The 16781-nt window shown below is 47.2% G+C and overlaps 1 non-coding gene across 1 annotated transcript; it reads right to left on the bottom strand.

The window, feature by feature from the left end:
- Positions 1-14434: 14434 nt before the first annotated feature.
- LOC121285954 lies at positions 14435-14519 on the bottom strand. The gene has a single exon (XR_005944852.1). It is a non-coding gene; the product is annotated as a small nucleolar RNA snoR8a (small nucleolar RNA).
- Between the last annotated feature and the right edge of the window lie 2262 nt (positions 14520-16781).

Raw genomic sequence — 16781 nt, 5'->3', positions numbered from 1 at the left:
ACAACCCTGTTGAACCTGCAAAGTTCTCCTTACTAACGTCTGGGGGCTTGTGCCAAAGTTGGGAGGGCTGTCTCACAAACTAGTCAAGCAACAGCCTGATATAGTCATCCTCATGGAATCATATCTTATCAGCAGTGTGTACCATCTACAAGATACAATCACGGAATCACAGAATCACACAGCGCAGAAGAGGCCCTTCAGCCCATCGAGTCTGCACCGACATGTGGGAAACACCTGACCTACCTACCTAATCCCATTTACCAGCACTTGGCCCATAGCCTTGAATGCTATAACATGCCAATTGCTCATCCAGGTACTTTTTAAAGGATGTGAGGCAACGCACCTCCACCACCCTCCTAAGCAGTGCATTCCAGACCGTCACCACCCTCTAGGTAAAAAAGTTTTCCCTCACATCCCTCCTAAACCACTTGCCCCTCACCTTGAACTTACGGCCCCTCGTGACTGACTAAGGGGAACAGCTGCTCCCTATCCACCCTGTCCATGCGCCTCATAATCTTGTACACCTCGATCAGGTCGTCCCTCAGTCTTCTCTGCTCCAACGAAAACAGCGCAAGTCTACCCAACTTCTCTTCATAACTTAAATGTTTCATCCCAGGCTACATCCTGGTGAATCTCCTCTTCACCCCCTCCAGTCCAATCAAATCCTTCCTATAATGTGGCGACCAGAACTGCACACAGTGCTCCAGCTGTGGCCTCACCAAGGTTCCATAGAACTTCAACATGACCTCCCTACTTTTGTAATCTATACCTCGATTGATAAAGGCAAGTGTCCCCTGTGCCTTTATCACCACCCCACTAGTATGCCCCTCAGTCTTCAGAGATCTATGGATACACACACCAAGGTCCTTTTGTTCTTCATAATTTCCTAGTGCCATGCTGTTCATTGAATACTTCTTTGTCAAATTACTCCTTCCAAAGTGTATCACCTCACACTTTTCAGGGTTAAATTCCATCTGCCACTTAACAGCCCATTTGACCATCCCGTCTATATCTTCCTGTAGCCCAAGACACTCAACCTCACTGTTAACCACCTGGCCAATCTTGGTGTCATCCGCAAACTTACTAATCCCACATAGTTATCCATGTCATTTATATAAATGATGGATAATAGGGGACCCAGCACAGATCCCTGTGTTACGCCACAGGACACTGGCTTCCCGTCACTAAAGCATCCTTCTGTCATCATCTGACAACTAAGCCAATTTTGAATCCACCTCATCAAATTACCCTGTATCCCATGTGCCTTTGCCTTCTTTATAAGTCTCCCATGTGGGACCTTGTCAAAGGCTTTGTAGAAATCCATATAAACTACATCAACTGCACTACCCTCATCTACACACCTGGTCACCTCATCAAAACATTCAATCAAATTTGTTAGGCATGACCTCCCTCTGACAAAGCCATGCTGACTATCCCTGATCAAACCTTGCCTCTCCAAGTGGAGATAGATTCTCTCCTTCAGAATTTTCTCCAATAGTTTCCCTACCACTGACATGAGACTCACTGGTCGGTAGTTCCCTGGCTTGTCTCTACAACCCTTCTTAAATGGTGAAACCACTTTAGCTGTTCTCCAGTCCTCTGGCACCTTCCCCATGGCCAGAGAGGAATTAAAATTTTGGGTCAGAGCCCCTGTGATCTCTTCCCCTGCCTCCCTCAGCAGTACGGGACACAAATTATCCAGAGCTGGAGATTTGTCCACTCTTACGCCTGCCAACACCTCCAATACCTATGTCAATTTGCTCAAGAACTTCGCAGTCTCAATCCCCAAGTTCAATACCTTCATCCTCATTCTCTTGGGTGAAGACGGATGTGAAGTATTCATTCAATACTCTACCGATGTCCTCCGGCTCCACCCATAGATTGCCCCATTGGTCCCTTATGGGCCCTACTCTTTCCCTGGTTATCCTCTTCTCATTGATAGACTTATAGAATATCTTGGGATTTTCCCTACTTTTACCAGCCAGAGCTTTCTCATAATCCCCTCTTTGCTCTCCTAATTGCTTTCTTAAGCTCCACGCTGCACTGTCTGTACTCCACTAATACCTCCGCTGATTTGCTCCCTTTGCATCTGCTAAAAGCCTCTCTTTTCCTTCTCATTGTATCCTGAATATCCCTGGTCATCCATGGTTCTCTGGACTTGTGACTCCTTCTTATCACCCTAGAGCAAACATGTTGAGCCTGTACCCTCCCTATTCCCTGTTTGAATGCCAACCCCCCCCCCCCCTCGCCACACTGTTCCTCTGTAGATTTCCCCACAAGTAGCTGTTCCCAGTCAACCTTGGCCAGATCCTGCCTTATTTTACTAAAATCCACTCTCCCCCAATCCAAAATATTTTTATGCAACTTGTCTATTTCTTTGTCCATAACAACCTTAATTTCTACCATGTTGTGGACGCTATCACTAAAATGCTCTCCCACCACCACCTCAGCCACCTGTTCAGCTTCATTCCCCAGAATTAGGTCCAGCCCTGCGCCGTGCCTTTTTGGACCTTCTACATATTGACCTAAAAAGTTCTCCTGTACACATTTCAAGAAATCCACTCCATCTAAGCCCTTAACACTATGTCTGTCCCAATTAATGTTGCGAAAGTTAAAATCACCTCATATAATTACCCTATTGTTATTGTTTTTACATCCCTCTGCAAATTGTCATATATTTGCTCCTCAATCTCCCGCTGACTATCTGGGGGTCTATAATAAACACTAACAATGCGGCTGCCCCTTTTTTATTCCTAAACTTCACTCAAAAAGCTTCATTTGATGCACTCTCCAAGATACTGCGGGAATCCACCAAGGCTCCTTCGACAGTACCATCCAAACCCACGACCACTACCGTCTAGAAGGACAACGGCAGCAGATAAATAGGAAAACCACCTCCTAGAGGTTCCCCTCCAAGTCAGTCACCATCCTGACTTGGAAATATATCGCCATTCCTTCACTGTTGCTGGGTCAGAATCCTGGAACTCTGTCCCTAACAGCACTGTGGCTGTACCTACACGTCATGGTCCACAGCAGTTTAAGGAGGCAGCTCACCACCACCTTCTCAAGGGCAATTAGAGGTGGGCAATAAATGTTGGCCACCCAGCCATAACCACGTTCTACAAAGGAATAAAAAATCTAAAAAAAAAAATAAGGTGCCACATCAAAGATTATTGCGGGAAGAAAAAGCTCCTGGTGTAGGGGTTAACATAGTGGCCTGGAGAGAAGATTGGCTAGCTAACAGAGAGTAGGTTTAAATGGATTTTTTTCTTGTTGGCAAAATGTAACAAATGTAGTGCGGCAGAGATCTTTACAATGCATATAAATAATATGGATGAAGGGACTGAAGGCATGATTTACTGATGACACATAGGTATAAGAAAGTAAGTTGTGAAGAGGACATAAGCAGGCTAAAAAGGGATATAGCTAGGTTTAGTGACTGGGCAAAGATCTGGCAAATGGGGTATAATGTGGGAAAATGAGAGTTTGTCCATTTTGGCAGGAAGAATAAAAAAGAAGCATATTATCTAAATGGGGAGAGATTGCAGAGCTCTGAGATGCAGAGGGATCTGGGTGTCCTAATGCATGAATCATGAAAGATTTGTAGGCAGCTACAGCAAGTAATTAGGAAGACTAATAGAATGTTTTTGTTTATTGTGAGGGGAATTGATTGCAAGAGTAGAGAGGTTATGCTTCAGTTATTCAGGGCATTGATGAGACCACATCTGGAGGACTAATACGTGGAATGGGCAGGTTGTCTTATGAGGAAAGGCTGGACAGCCCAGGCTTGTATCAGCTGGAGCTTAGCAGATTGAAACATATATGATCCTGAAGGGACTTGACAGAGTGGACATGAAGAGGATGTTTCCTCTTGATCGAAAATCTAGAACTTGGAGTCACTATTTAAAAATAAGGGGTCGCCCATTTAAGAAAGATTTGAGGAGAAATTTTATCTCTCAGAGGGTTGTGAGTCTTTGGAACTCCCTTCCTCAAAAGGCAATGGAGCCAGGATCTTTGAATACTTTTAAGGCAGATTATTGATTATTATAGATTATAGATTATTGTAGATTATTATAGATTATTGATAAGCAAGAGGGGTGAGGCGTTATTGGGGGTAGGCAGGAATGTGTAGTTGAGGTTAAAATCAGATCAACCATGATATTATTGAATGGCAGTGCAGGCTCGAAGGGCCGAGTGGCCTACTCCTGCTTCTAATTCATCTGTGCGTATGTTCAAAAGGGTGAGAAGAAACTTCTTCACTCAGACAGTGGCGAACCTGTGGAATTCTCGAGCATAGTGGCTGTGGAGGCCAAGTCACTGAATATATTTAAGAAGGAAATAGATAGGTTTCTGAACTCTAAAGGCATCAAGGGGTTTGGGGAGAGAGCAGGAGTATGGCATTGAGATAGTGGATCAGCCATGATCATATTGAATGGCAGATCAGGCTTGAAGAGCCGAATGACCTATCCCTGCTCCTATTTTTCTATGTTTTCTATGTTTCTATGGGGAGAATTCTCCCCATCGGGAGGGCCATTTGATAGTGGATGCGGGCGGGTGCAGAGCCAATTGCTGCCCGCGATCAGCTCTGCACTGCCATTTTACGTAGACGGGCCAATTAAGGCACGCCCAGCATGAAAGGTGGCTCCCGAGGCTAGCGGGACTGGGCGGGCGGCAGTGGGAGTGCACTGACTGCTGGGTCCAATGGCAACTTGGAGGCCTGTATAAATAGCTCGCATTCAGCCTTGCAAAGGCTGTTCATCATGGCCAACAGAAGGGCTCCCCAGAGCGCTGCTGGAGAGCAGGCCAAGCAGGAGGGTAGGGCAGCGGGGCAGTGTGCCCCTTGGTTTTCTGATGGGTGCCTAGCTGCCCTCCTGGAGGAGGTGGCAAAATGGTGGGAGGTCCTCGTTCCGAGGGACAGGAGGAGGAGGTTTCCCCACCTGACCAAACATGCCTGGGAGGAGGTGACAGACATAGTCACCTTCTATGACATGGCGCGACACATGTGGGTACAGTGCCGCAAGCGATTCAACGACCTCTTGCACTCGAGAAGGGCAGATAACATATTGGCAGAGGTCACTTAATACAGCACGTAGACTTGCCCCCATCCCCCATGTCCCCAAGCTCTGAGTGCAGTTAAAGCATTGAATCCTTCACGGCATGTTTCCCTCGCTGGGTGGGCCAGCAGACATTGTCCATGCCTAGTTCACCCTGAGAGGGTTGCGTTGAGGTGGGTTCTGCACCCGCAGCATGTGTTAGACTGGCACCCAGAGTACTGTTTTGGGGGCAACCCCAAGGATCTGCACCTAGGCGCAGTGCTGGAACTGTGAAATATGTCAAGTCAGGGTGCTGACATGCTGGGAGGAAAGGGTCCAGGTGGCGGGGCACCAATCCATCTGCTGGCCTTGGCATTCCATATGCTTGTGCGTCCTTGCTTTGCAAGGTTAGACCATGTGCTGCCAAATGTGATGAAGGCGGCCTGTGGGCAAGGAGGGAGTCAGTCCTGGCTTCTTGGTGTGAGTGTGCGGTAGCTGCGGGGTGAGAACTCATTTGAGCCCTGCAATGTCCCACTCTGGTTGGCATGGTAGAGATGTGATGGGAATCCAGGTACAGGCTGGACTAATCAATGCTCCTTTCTCCTTTTCAAGAGAAGACTGCACACAATGCCGCCGAGTGGATGTGGACTGGTGGGAGGCCAGGCCCAGTGGCCATAATCACCAGATACAAGCAGAGGCGGTGGATCTGGAGAGGCACCATACGCCCAAGGTCCATCGGTGGGGGTGAGGCTAGGGTGCCACGGGGATTTAAGATTGCCGAGCATTGATGTCACCATGTGTGTCCCAGCAGCCATGGCACTGCTGGGACAAATTCTATTGGGGTGAAAGGGATCAAAGGATATGGGGAGAAAGCGAGAGCTGGCTATTGAGTTGGATGATCAGCCAGTCTCATAGTGAATGGCGGAGCAGACATGAAGGGCTCAATGGCCTACTCCTGCTCCTATTTTCTATGTTTCTATGAATGTTCAGCAATTGAAGCTTGCAATGGGTTGACCATTGATTATGGAAGGATGAGCGCATACTGATCCAGGGGACAGGCATGCACATTGACATTGTCTGCACTTTAACTAATCAAATGTCTTTGTTCTTCCTTTCAGCATCACCGAAGCAGGGCCAGGAAGAGGAGGCAGAGGGGTCACTTCTCACACCTGAGGGCACAGAACAAATGGACTCACCAGCATCACACCATCTCTGCCAGGCAGGCACTAGCGCAGATACTGGCACCTCGGTCGGAATTAGATCATCGGCTACTGTCCCAGGGCACAGAAGTGAGGGCACTTCACACTCACTTGAGGTGCAGGTGGAGACAGAGAGTGCCCATGGCACCGGTAGTTAGAGGACTTCTGGGGACCAAGCATATGCCCGGTCGGTGGCTGATGATGTGCCTCTGGAGTCATCCGTGAGGCAGTGAAGGCTGGAAGTGCAGCAGGGTATGCGGGAGGATCTGGCGGAGATACATGAGTCAATGGTGCCCATGCTGGATGAGTCCATGCAGAGCATTACCAAAGCAATGAATCTCATGGCCAAGCGCCATGCTTCCTCCATGGAGAGAGTGGCTACTCTCGTGGAGAAGCTCCTCCAGGAGAACAATCAGGGCTTCCTGAAGTTGCGCTTGGACCTGCAAGCCCTCACAGTGGCATTGACCTCGGCTGGTTCAGTGTCAGGGTGCGAGATGGTTTGGGTACCAAGTTTTGCAGCTCAGTGCCCATCCATCAATGGTGAGCAGGGAGGTCCGAAGCGACCTCACATCAGCTCAGCAGCTGCCTGCCGTCTCTGCGAGCTCCTCTCAGGGCGTTCTGGATGAGGGCAGCAGCTCCTCCGCCCCTCTGCCAGTGACCATGGCATCTGATGAGGCTGCGGTGACTGGGGAGATGTCAGCTGTGGAACCGGCCGCTCCTTCCCAGGCAGGGCCAGCAAAGGTTCCACGGTCCAGAGGACGCCTGCCAAGGTCATCGAGGCCAACAGGACAGCACTGTGAGCAGGCTGTCAGATGCCAGTGCCAGCGATGGTGGTACACCTCGATGTAGCACCTGGAAACGTAAACTTAAGGTACATTAAGCATACAACAGGTTTTTCACTGGTGGTTTTATGCTGCCCCATTATTAGTTGATGCCTACTTGGTGTGATGCCTTTGCATTCATTTTATTTTCTGTTTCACTTTGTTAAACCATTAAATTTTGATGTGTGAGCATGGCTCAGAGTGATTCCTTATTATACAGGTGGACGGGAACCCACGATGTTATGAGTGATTATTTTGGCATTGAGCTTTCTTGACAAGGCACTTAGTTAATGTTCCTACCAAGACAGATGTTGCTCTTAGGCATCGAGTACAGAGCCTACAGTCCTCGTGTGTGTTGGAGGTCCATCTCTGGTGGGCTAGCTGAAGGTTCTTTGGATTAAAGCCTCCCGGGTGTCCCTGCCTCCCTGGAGGATGCCTGGGTCAGCGCCTAGCCCCTCAGCATTCTCCTGTGCGTGCTTGTCCTCGGACTCACTTTTGGATCCATCGTGTGCAGCCGGAGCAACTGCATCTACATCTTCTTTCTCCACTCCGTCGCCCCTTTCCAGTGCCAGATTGCGGAGAGTGCAGTATGCAACCGCTATCAGCGACACACGATCTAGGGGGTATTGGAGTGCGGCCCCTGAACGGTCCAGGCATAGGAAATGCATCTTAAGAAGACCGATGGTTCTCTCCACCACAGCCCATGTGGCGGCATGGCTCCTATTGTAGCGCTGCTCAGCCTCTGTTCTCGGATGGCGGAGAGGTGTCATGAGCCACATTCTGAGAGGATAGCCCTTGTCACCCAGCAGCCATCCATCCAGCCGAGCTGGAGCGCTGAAGAGACTCGGCACCAGGGAGTGTCTGAGTATGTAAGTGTTGTGGGAGCTGCCTGGGTACCTTGCACAGACTTGTAGAATCTGCATCCTGTGATCACAGACTATCTGCACATTCCTGGAGTGGAAGCCCTTCCTGTTGACGAAGACACCTGGCTCACCTGCTGGCGCCGTGATGGCCACATGTGTGCAGTCGATTGCACCCTGAACGTGGGAAAAGCCAGCACTCGCTGCAAAGCCTCTGGCTCACTCTGTCTGGCTGGCCTCATCCCAGCTGTAATGGATGAAGGTCAATGCACACCTGAACAGAGCATCTGTCACCTGTTTGACACAAGTGTGGACAGCTGACTGGGAGGATCTGCAAAGGTCATCCACCGACCCCTGGAAGGAACCAGAGGCATAGAAGTTGAGGGCAGCTGTGACCTTCAACACAACTGGCATGGGGTGCCCACCCACCCAGTTGGTGCAGATCTCAGGGCCTCTCATCTGACAAATGGAGGCCACTGTCTCTCTTGAGAGTCGGAGCCTCCTTCGGCATTGCACCTCAAACATATTGAGGTAGCTGCTTCACCACCTGTAATCCCTGGCAGCAGGATAGTGGCATTTTCTGTGGCCCCTTCTGCCTTGGACTTCCTGTTGGCCCTGTGGCCCTTGTGCCTGCGCCTCTCCTCCCAGAGGTGGCTCCCCTGGAGGCTGAATGTGGACTCTTGGCCCTCCCTTCCTCCTCAGAGGAGGTGCCTCCAGAGCACAACTCCCATTCCCAGGCTAATGGAAGGCTTCCTGAAATCAGCAAGGCTCCAGAAATTATGTTTACTCAGAGTCCTGACCTGAAGGCTGTTACTCCTGTCCAAGCAGCTGTGAAGAGTTTTGGAGTATTTCTGTTCACACAGGCAAGTATCAGTACCTTTAAGCATTAAATGTCTGACAAAAAACACTCTCGACCCCTCTCACCTCTCTTATCCTGCCTGCCTGTTGCGCCCTTGCAACGACCTGAAGATCGCACGGCCCCAAAAATCAGCGTCAATTGCTGCCTCAAGGGCCTTAAGCTGCCCATTAATTAATGGCGGGCGCACATCGGAGATCATCGCGCACCCGCCCACCGAAATATCGCGATGGCGTGCTGTGATGTCGTTGTGAAGGGCCCACCCCCTTGCACCGACAAGAATATTCTGGCCTATGTCTCAATAATGGTGACCATGACAACTGTCATCGATTGTCTTAAAAACTCATCTGGGTCACTAATGCCCTAAAGGGAAGGAAATCTGCCATCCTTACCCAGTCCGGCCTACATGTGATTCCGGAACCACAGCAATGTGGTTAACTCTTAACTGTCCTCTGAAACACCCTCGCAAGCCATTCAGTTCAAATGCAGATGCTTAACAAATGTGGGCCTTGCCAGTGACACCATAAGACCATTAGACATACGAGCAGATATTAGGTCATTCGGCCCATCGAATCTGCTCTGCCATTCAATCATGGCTGATAAGTTTCTCAACCCCATTCTGCCGCCTTCTCCCCATAACCTTTGATCCCCTTACCAATCAAGGACTTATCTATCTCGGTCTTAAATACACTCAATGACCTGGCCTCCACAGCTTTCTGTGGCAATGAATTCCATAGATTCACCACTCTCTAGCTAAAGAAGTTTCTCCTCATTTCTGTTCGAAAAGGTCTTCCCTTTACTCTGAGGCTGTGCCCTCGGGTCCTAGTCTCTCCTACTAATGGAAACATCTTCCCCACGTCCGCTCTATCCAGGCCTTTCAGTATTCTGTAAGTTTCAATCAGAAACACCTACATCCTATGAAAGAATAAATGAAAAGAATGAATATGTGGTGATTAAAGGTAATTGCAAGTTTGGTACTGGAATGTAAACCACCCAATACTTTACCGAATTTGGAGGATCCGTTCACCATGTTGTCAGGAGGCCAGGTTTTTCAAATTAGATCTGACAAATGCCTATCTGCAACTTGAGTTAGACAATGAGTCTAAGTCACAGTTGACTATCAATAATTTAATTATAAATTTAATTACTAAACTAATATTAAACATGGGACTATTTCAGTTTCACAGGCTGCCATATAGTGTTTCTTCAGCCCCCTGAATTTTCCAAGGGGTGATAAATCAAATTTTGCAAGGAATTCAGCGAGTAAACTGCTATTTCGATGACATAGCTATTTCAGCTCCAAACAGGTAAACTCCATGATAACAGACTGAAAGAGGTGCCCCAAAATAAGGCATGGATTTTGGGCAAAGGCACATAAATGTGAAATGTTACAGAAATATAAAGAGTATTTAGGCCACAAGGTAGACAAAGAAGGATTATATCCTACCAAGAGTAAGGTTCAAGCAATAAGAAATGCGCCACAGACTCAGAATATCTCTGAGCTCAGATTTTTTTGGGTCCAGTGAATTACTATGGTAAATTCATACCGAATTTGGCAACCTTATTATTGACCTGTGGTTACAAGAGTAGGTCAGAGATTGGGAATTCTACGGTGAGAATTCATCTCCTGACTCCTGTCCACCATCTACAAGGCACAAGTCGGGAATGTGATGGAATACTCTCCGCTTGCCTGGATGAGTGCAGCTCCAACAACACTCAAGAAGCTTGATGCCATCCAGGATAAAGCAGCCCACTTGATTGGCACCCCATGCACCACCTTCAACATTCACCCCCTCCACCACCGACATACAGTGGCAGCAGTGTGCACCATCTGCAAGATGCACTGTAGCAACTCACAAAGGATCTTTCGCAGCACTTTCCAAATCCATGACCTCTAGAAGAACAAGGGCAGCAGATGCATTGGAACGTCACCACCTGCCCGTTCCCCTCCAAGCCACACGCCAACTGGACTTAGAACAATATCATCGTTCCTTCATTGTCACTGGGTCAAAATTCTTGAACTCCTATCCTAACATCACTCTGTGTGTTCCGACACCACAGGGGCTACAATGGTTCAAAAAGGTGGCTCACCACCACATTCTCAATTAGGGTTAGGCAATAAATGTTGGCCTAGCCAGTGACGCCCACATCCCACGAAAGAATAAAAAAATACTAATCAATTGTCTTTTTGAAAACCCGTAACAACAATATAGGCAACATTTCCTTTACCAATAACCTCCATAATTTCTTCTCAGAACGTTATCAAATTCATATTACATACAACTTTGTCTCTTTGACGGGTTAAACTAAACAATTCTGTTGTTGGGTATTCTATTTCAAAACAGATCTATCCCAACACTGCTACAAAGGGGTCAAACCTGTCATACAGACAAATAAGGCAACTGTGGAAGCTATTTGTTACAGAAAAGGTCAAAAACGTCCTTAATAGAATGTGGACGTGGTTAGAAGAATGGAAGAGACTAAAATTGGAGACTGAAAGATGCCAGAATCCATGAAAAACAAGAAAATGTCAAAGAAAGTACAGAAATTACAAAAGAAACTGGATAGAAAGTAAAGTTGAAGAAACAGAGGAAGCAAATGGAGCTTCAAGGCTATGCTACAAGATAACAAAACTTCTATCAGTCAGAGAAAGACAAAGGTCATTCTCTGTAAAAAGACAAGCAAGGATTGACTTTGAGTATAGACAGGATATCATATAACAGTGGGCTGAACACTGAAAATAGCTTCCACTTGAGCTACAAGAAAAACTAAAGGCTCCAGATAAAGAAACAATGACTTTTTCAGTCTTAAGGTGCCATTTGAATTGAAGAAATCTTGCAACCCAAAAGATAGTAAAAGCTGCAGCATCTGACAAAATAACCGTACAAATGATCAGCAAGGTTGGAGACACAGGGCTGGAAGGTACATTGTGCAATATTATTGTAAAACCCCTTAATGCATTAATATCAAATTCCTCTTTCTACTATTTAAATGCACATGGGTTTTGTTGGGGTGGCAGGCACTCCAATGAAAGCCGGAAAGCTGGGAGCTTCCCCACCTTGACCCTTTTCAGGAATACCCAGCTGAATTTTAGGGCCATTGTGAATCCAATGTCCCTGTCCCTTTAAATGACAGGAGCCCATCCCCAAGAGTTGCCAGTCAACTGGAGGGCCAGCAGCACTTCAGTCTCAGCAGCGCCACCGGGAGCCATGGCCACTGCTTGGATTGCACCCAGCTGTGAGGGCACAGCTATAGATGCAGCCCTCAAAACAAGCTAAGTGGTGTATTGGTAGGGTCAGTCAGGCAGGCCCCAGGAAGGAGACAGGGGGATGCTGTGTGCGGGGTTTGACATTGCTGCAGGGGCAGCCATCACCACTGGTGGTTCTCCATTGGCCACAGAGTGCCTGATTCAGAGCTCACCACCACCTCGCACCCATGCCCCACGAGCCCGCAGGGAAGTAGACAGGTTTCGCCAGTCGGTCTTCCCGTGCAGTGAAGTTCCCACCTGCCACTGGAAGAGGTCCTTAGTTGGCCACTTAAATGGTGCGAATGGTCACTGGTCAGAAGGGTTGTTCTTTACCTTAACATAAAAGCAAAAAACTGCGGATGCTGGAAATCCAAAACAAAAACAAAAATACCTGGAAAAGCTCAGCAGGTCTGATAGCATCTGCAGAGAGGAACACAGTTAACATTTCGAGTCCGTATGACTCTTCAGCAGTTCTGTTGAAGAGTCATATGGACTCCAAACGTTAACTGTGTTCCTCTCCGCAGATGCTGTCAGTCCTGCGGAGCTTTTCCAGGTATTTTTGTTTTTGTTTTGTTCTTTACCTTACCTGCCACTGGTGAAATGCTGTGATGGCTGGAGGATAATGAGTGTTCCACTCCCCAATATTCCCTCATCCTTTTACAGGCCTCTGCTGCCAGCCCAAACAATGGACTGCTGGTAAAATCCAGCCCATTATCTTGCTTATTTTAAATTCTTTTCAGATTATTTTACACAATGATTTCCAGGCTATAATGAAAATAAGCATAATGCATCACTCAAATATGATATACACATAAACAATGAATGCATTGAAGTTCTCATCACAGAGACACCAAAGAACTACCAGACTGCAACAACCTCTATGAATTATCTTTACTATAAGTTTCAGGAAAATTACTTAACTTCTTGCTGCTGGATAGGATTACAATAATTATGATGTAAATGGAAATTGCTTGAAGACAGACCAGGTTCAGGAAGGAAAGACCATTAAAAAATAACATTTCACAATCCACAATATCGAAGAGAACATGAAGGATAAATAAATGTCACTGATCTCATTTACATGGTTGATTTTGAAAGTAAAACAGCTTATAACATCTGAAATAACAATAAAGGTTTTGTTAAAGTGTGAAAGATGGTATTGTTCCTCTTAAAATGAGGGTGGGGAACTCAAATCTAGGTATCCTGAGAATATAAAAGCAAGGCCATTTAAAAGTTATTTCACATCACCTCTACTTATTCTTTACTCACCAGAATTTCGGATGATCCCTTAATACGTAACATTACACTACCAACTGGGAACAATTACAAATTATCTGGAGCCCATACCTATATACTGTATTATTTTATACTTTAATTTATGTTTTAATGTAACGTTGGAGATTAGAAGTAAAAAGAACACTGTTCTTTACTTCTTGAGTACTTGCATATTAGTTCATGCATTCTGCCCCATATTCCATTGGCAACTGGAACTCTCTGTTAACCATAATTTTTGATTCATCACCTATTCCCCGTGCATGCAGGATAATAAAGATTTTGCTATATCATTTCCAAAAACATGAAAGGCGCAGATATATGTGAATAACAAGGGGAATGGGTTAGATACTCTTAAACAACATTCCCTGTAAGATTTTTTTTGAGTGCCCTGGCAATTTCTTTCAGTATAAGGTCCCTTCCATTTTTTAATTTGCAAGGCCATGCCTGTCCGCACACCAGGTATGAACTTTTAGGATGCTGCATGGCTGTGCAACTTAGAGGGAGCATTGCTGTTAAACGAAACAAAGAATTTGTACCCATAAAATCTTAAAGGAGGCGTAATCTGAATTTAGCAAATTTCTTATGAATTCTTGAAGTTAAGAAGAGAATGCTGAGGATTGCAACGATCAAGAAACAATAAATGTAATAATAGTAATAGAGGTGAATGTCTTGGGAGCTATTTTGAGAGACCTGTTGGGTAACTCATTAAAACAAGGCTAGCATCGCTTAGAGAAAGCGAGGTTCACCTAAAATTTTCATTGTGGTGGCTGTACCGCTGATAGTATGGCAGGGTTGGATTTCCATGTTCCTGCCAGGTGTGGCTAAGACTCCAGCCAATTTTCTGGGAACAGACTAATATTAAAAATAATGGATGGTTGGGGGTCATTATTGTGCATTTTCAGCCTCCTTCGGAGATCTTGCCGGGGGTGAAGGGGAAAGAAAATAAAATCTCAGTTGCTGTAGGACTCTGGCATGTGCAGCAACTTAATAGCATTGTACCTCTCCAGGGAAGGGCAAATTTCTGGCTTATGAATGTACCTGCATGAAATATGGGTAGGAGAATATGGATTGATCATCGCTTTTTAGGCTCAATAGCCAAATTTTGGCAGGCACAGACAAATTGGGCTGAACAGCTACCTTGAGTGCTGTAAATATTCTATGGGCAGAATTTTCTGGTCCTGCCATCGCAATAACATTATGAGAATTATTATATTTTCATGGCAGCAGACAACGGGACATGGCCACATTCCTTCTGTCCCTTACTGCTTTTCCAGTGCACTGAAACCAGTGACATCAAAAGAAGTTGAGCATTCGGACTTGCAACTTCAACCCTCATGATTCAGGCCTAATAATTAGAAAGGTCAGTGGCGAACACTGACTCTAGAAAGTGTGCTCTAGAAAGTGAAAGTCAGCAAAACAATGCAAACACTGCGTCCAAGGACTTGAAGCAGTCGCTGCCACCTTAATGAGAAACTTTCAGTGGATACTGAGATATGTGCATGGTTGAAGAGGCCATCATGGTTGCAAATCTTGTGCGTTGATACTACCAATGAAGACAGCTGTTTCATTTTGAGGGACCACTGCAGCTACCCTCCAAGGCTAGTGAGTGCTAACTTCATGTTGTCTTGTAAAGAGTAGAAGTTACTAACGAATTTTGCAAACATTTATATAAAGAGTTTGACGCATTTCGCTGACAACACAAGAGTCGAGTAACTATCATGATTCAGCTACACATCACATGAAGGTGAGGCTCACAAAGGGCGGTGATCACTGAATGGGAACATGGCTCACCCTCGCAATAAGAGGGCACAGAGATGTATATGCACGACGCTTTCAAATGATGAGATCATTCTCATGAACCGTAAATGTATATGCAGAGGCGTATGATATATACAGCAATTGAAGGCTCGTGTCCCAGAAGGCATGTCAAAGTTTTGTAATTTCTCTAACCCAACCGCTATGTCTTGGTGCATCCCCGACTGTCGCTGCAGAGGTGGAGGAAGCTTGTTGACTGCTACGTCCTGCTGGGCAGAGTTTTGAGGTCGGTGGGTAGGCTTAGTCCGCAAGCCTGGGAGCAGCCGTGAAACAGGCCGCCACCCGCGATTAGCCCCCGACCACAATTTCACACTGGTGGGACAATTAAGGCCAGCTGAGCATGAGTGGTGGCTTCCCAATGGTCGGCAAGCAGCAGCGGGGATGGGGGCTTGTTGGCCACTGGGTCCAATGGCGCCCTCGGGGCCAGTTTAAGACCAGCACAGTCAGGCCCTGGAAGGCTGCTGGCGAGGAGTACACTTCCGGTGTTGTCAGCAGGTGGGTATAAATTATGGAGAGAAATGTGACTGCAGACACCAGGTGGGAGGGCAGGTCAGGTGGGCACTGGGCCCCTAGTTTTCTGATGAGTCCACCTGGAGGAGGTGGCTGCCAGGGATGGAGGGAGGAGGCCACCACACCTAACTGGGGAGGAGGTGGCAGTGCAGGTCAGCGGCCATGATGTGGTGCGCCACCTGGGTCCAGTGCCATAAGAGGTTTAACTGCCTTCTGTGCTCGGGAAAGGTGAGTACCATATTGGTTTGGATCAGTGTGGTGAAGTGTTAAGGTCTGGTGGTGCCCCCCTACCCCGTGGAGCTCTGGGGTGTTAGAGTCTGAGTGCCAAATCTCAATGACACTGGAGCTCTCCAAGGAGGTGAGCCCTGGCTGCTTGGACTGAGTGCCTTGCAGCTCGAGGGTCATGACTCAGATGTGCCCTGCAAGATGCTCCTCAGCAGTTAGTCAGGCTGCATTGGTGCTGCAGGTAGAGAGTGGATTAATCAATGCTCCTCTGGCCTTTAAGGAGTAGATATCCCATAACAACATTGAAAGGTCGCAGACTGGAGGAGGCCCAGTTAACCTTATAACCCTTTCCAGATATGAGCTGGACGCCTTGGAACTGGAGGGGTACCCCGCACCTTGGTCAACAAACCGCGGAGAGGCTGGGGTGTTAGGTGAAGGTAAAAGCGCAGTGTACAGATGTGAGAATTGCAGATGCTGCAAACATTCTTGAGTAGTCTCATCATTGATGGGGGCCTCAAAACTGGATTCCCCACTGATCATCAAAAGATGATGGCACCATGTTGCAGATCTCTACGGTCTCACCAGAGCGACTGGCATGCAAAGTGACAGTGTGCTGACTGTAACTAATAACATGTTGTTGTTTCCCCTTAGGTTTGCAACCACAAATCGAATCACAGGACCCTGCAAGCCCAACCCTGACACCAGAAACCTGCCAGGCTCCAGATGCACCTGCATCACACCCGCTCTCTGAACCAGGCACCAGCGCCGATACCAGCACCTCGGTGAAAGTTAGATCACTGGCTAGAATGTCGGTGCACAGCAGTGAGGGGACTTCACACTCAGTTGAGGTGCAAGCAGAGGCAGAGTGTGCCCAGGGCACTGGCAGTTGGAGGACTGCCGAAGACCAGGACGATGCTCAGTTGATGGCAAATGATGAGCC

The sequence above is a fragment of the Carcharodon carcharias genome, chromosome 1 (genome assembly GCF_017639515.1).
Source record: "Carcharodon carcharias isolate sCarCar2 chromosome 1, sCarCar2.pri, whole genome shotgun sequence".
NCBI classification, from domain to species: Eukaryota; Metazoa; Chordata; class Chondrichthyes; order Lamniformes; family Lamnidae; genus Carcharodon; species Carcharodon carcharias.
The sequence above is the reverse complement of the archived record's forward strand: the minus strand, read 5'-3'. Positions and strand labels throughout refer to the sequence as shown.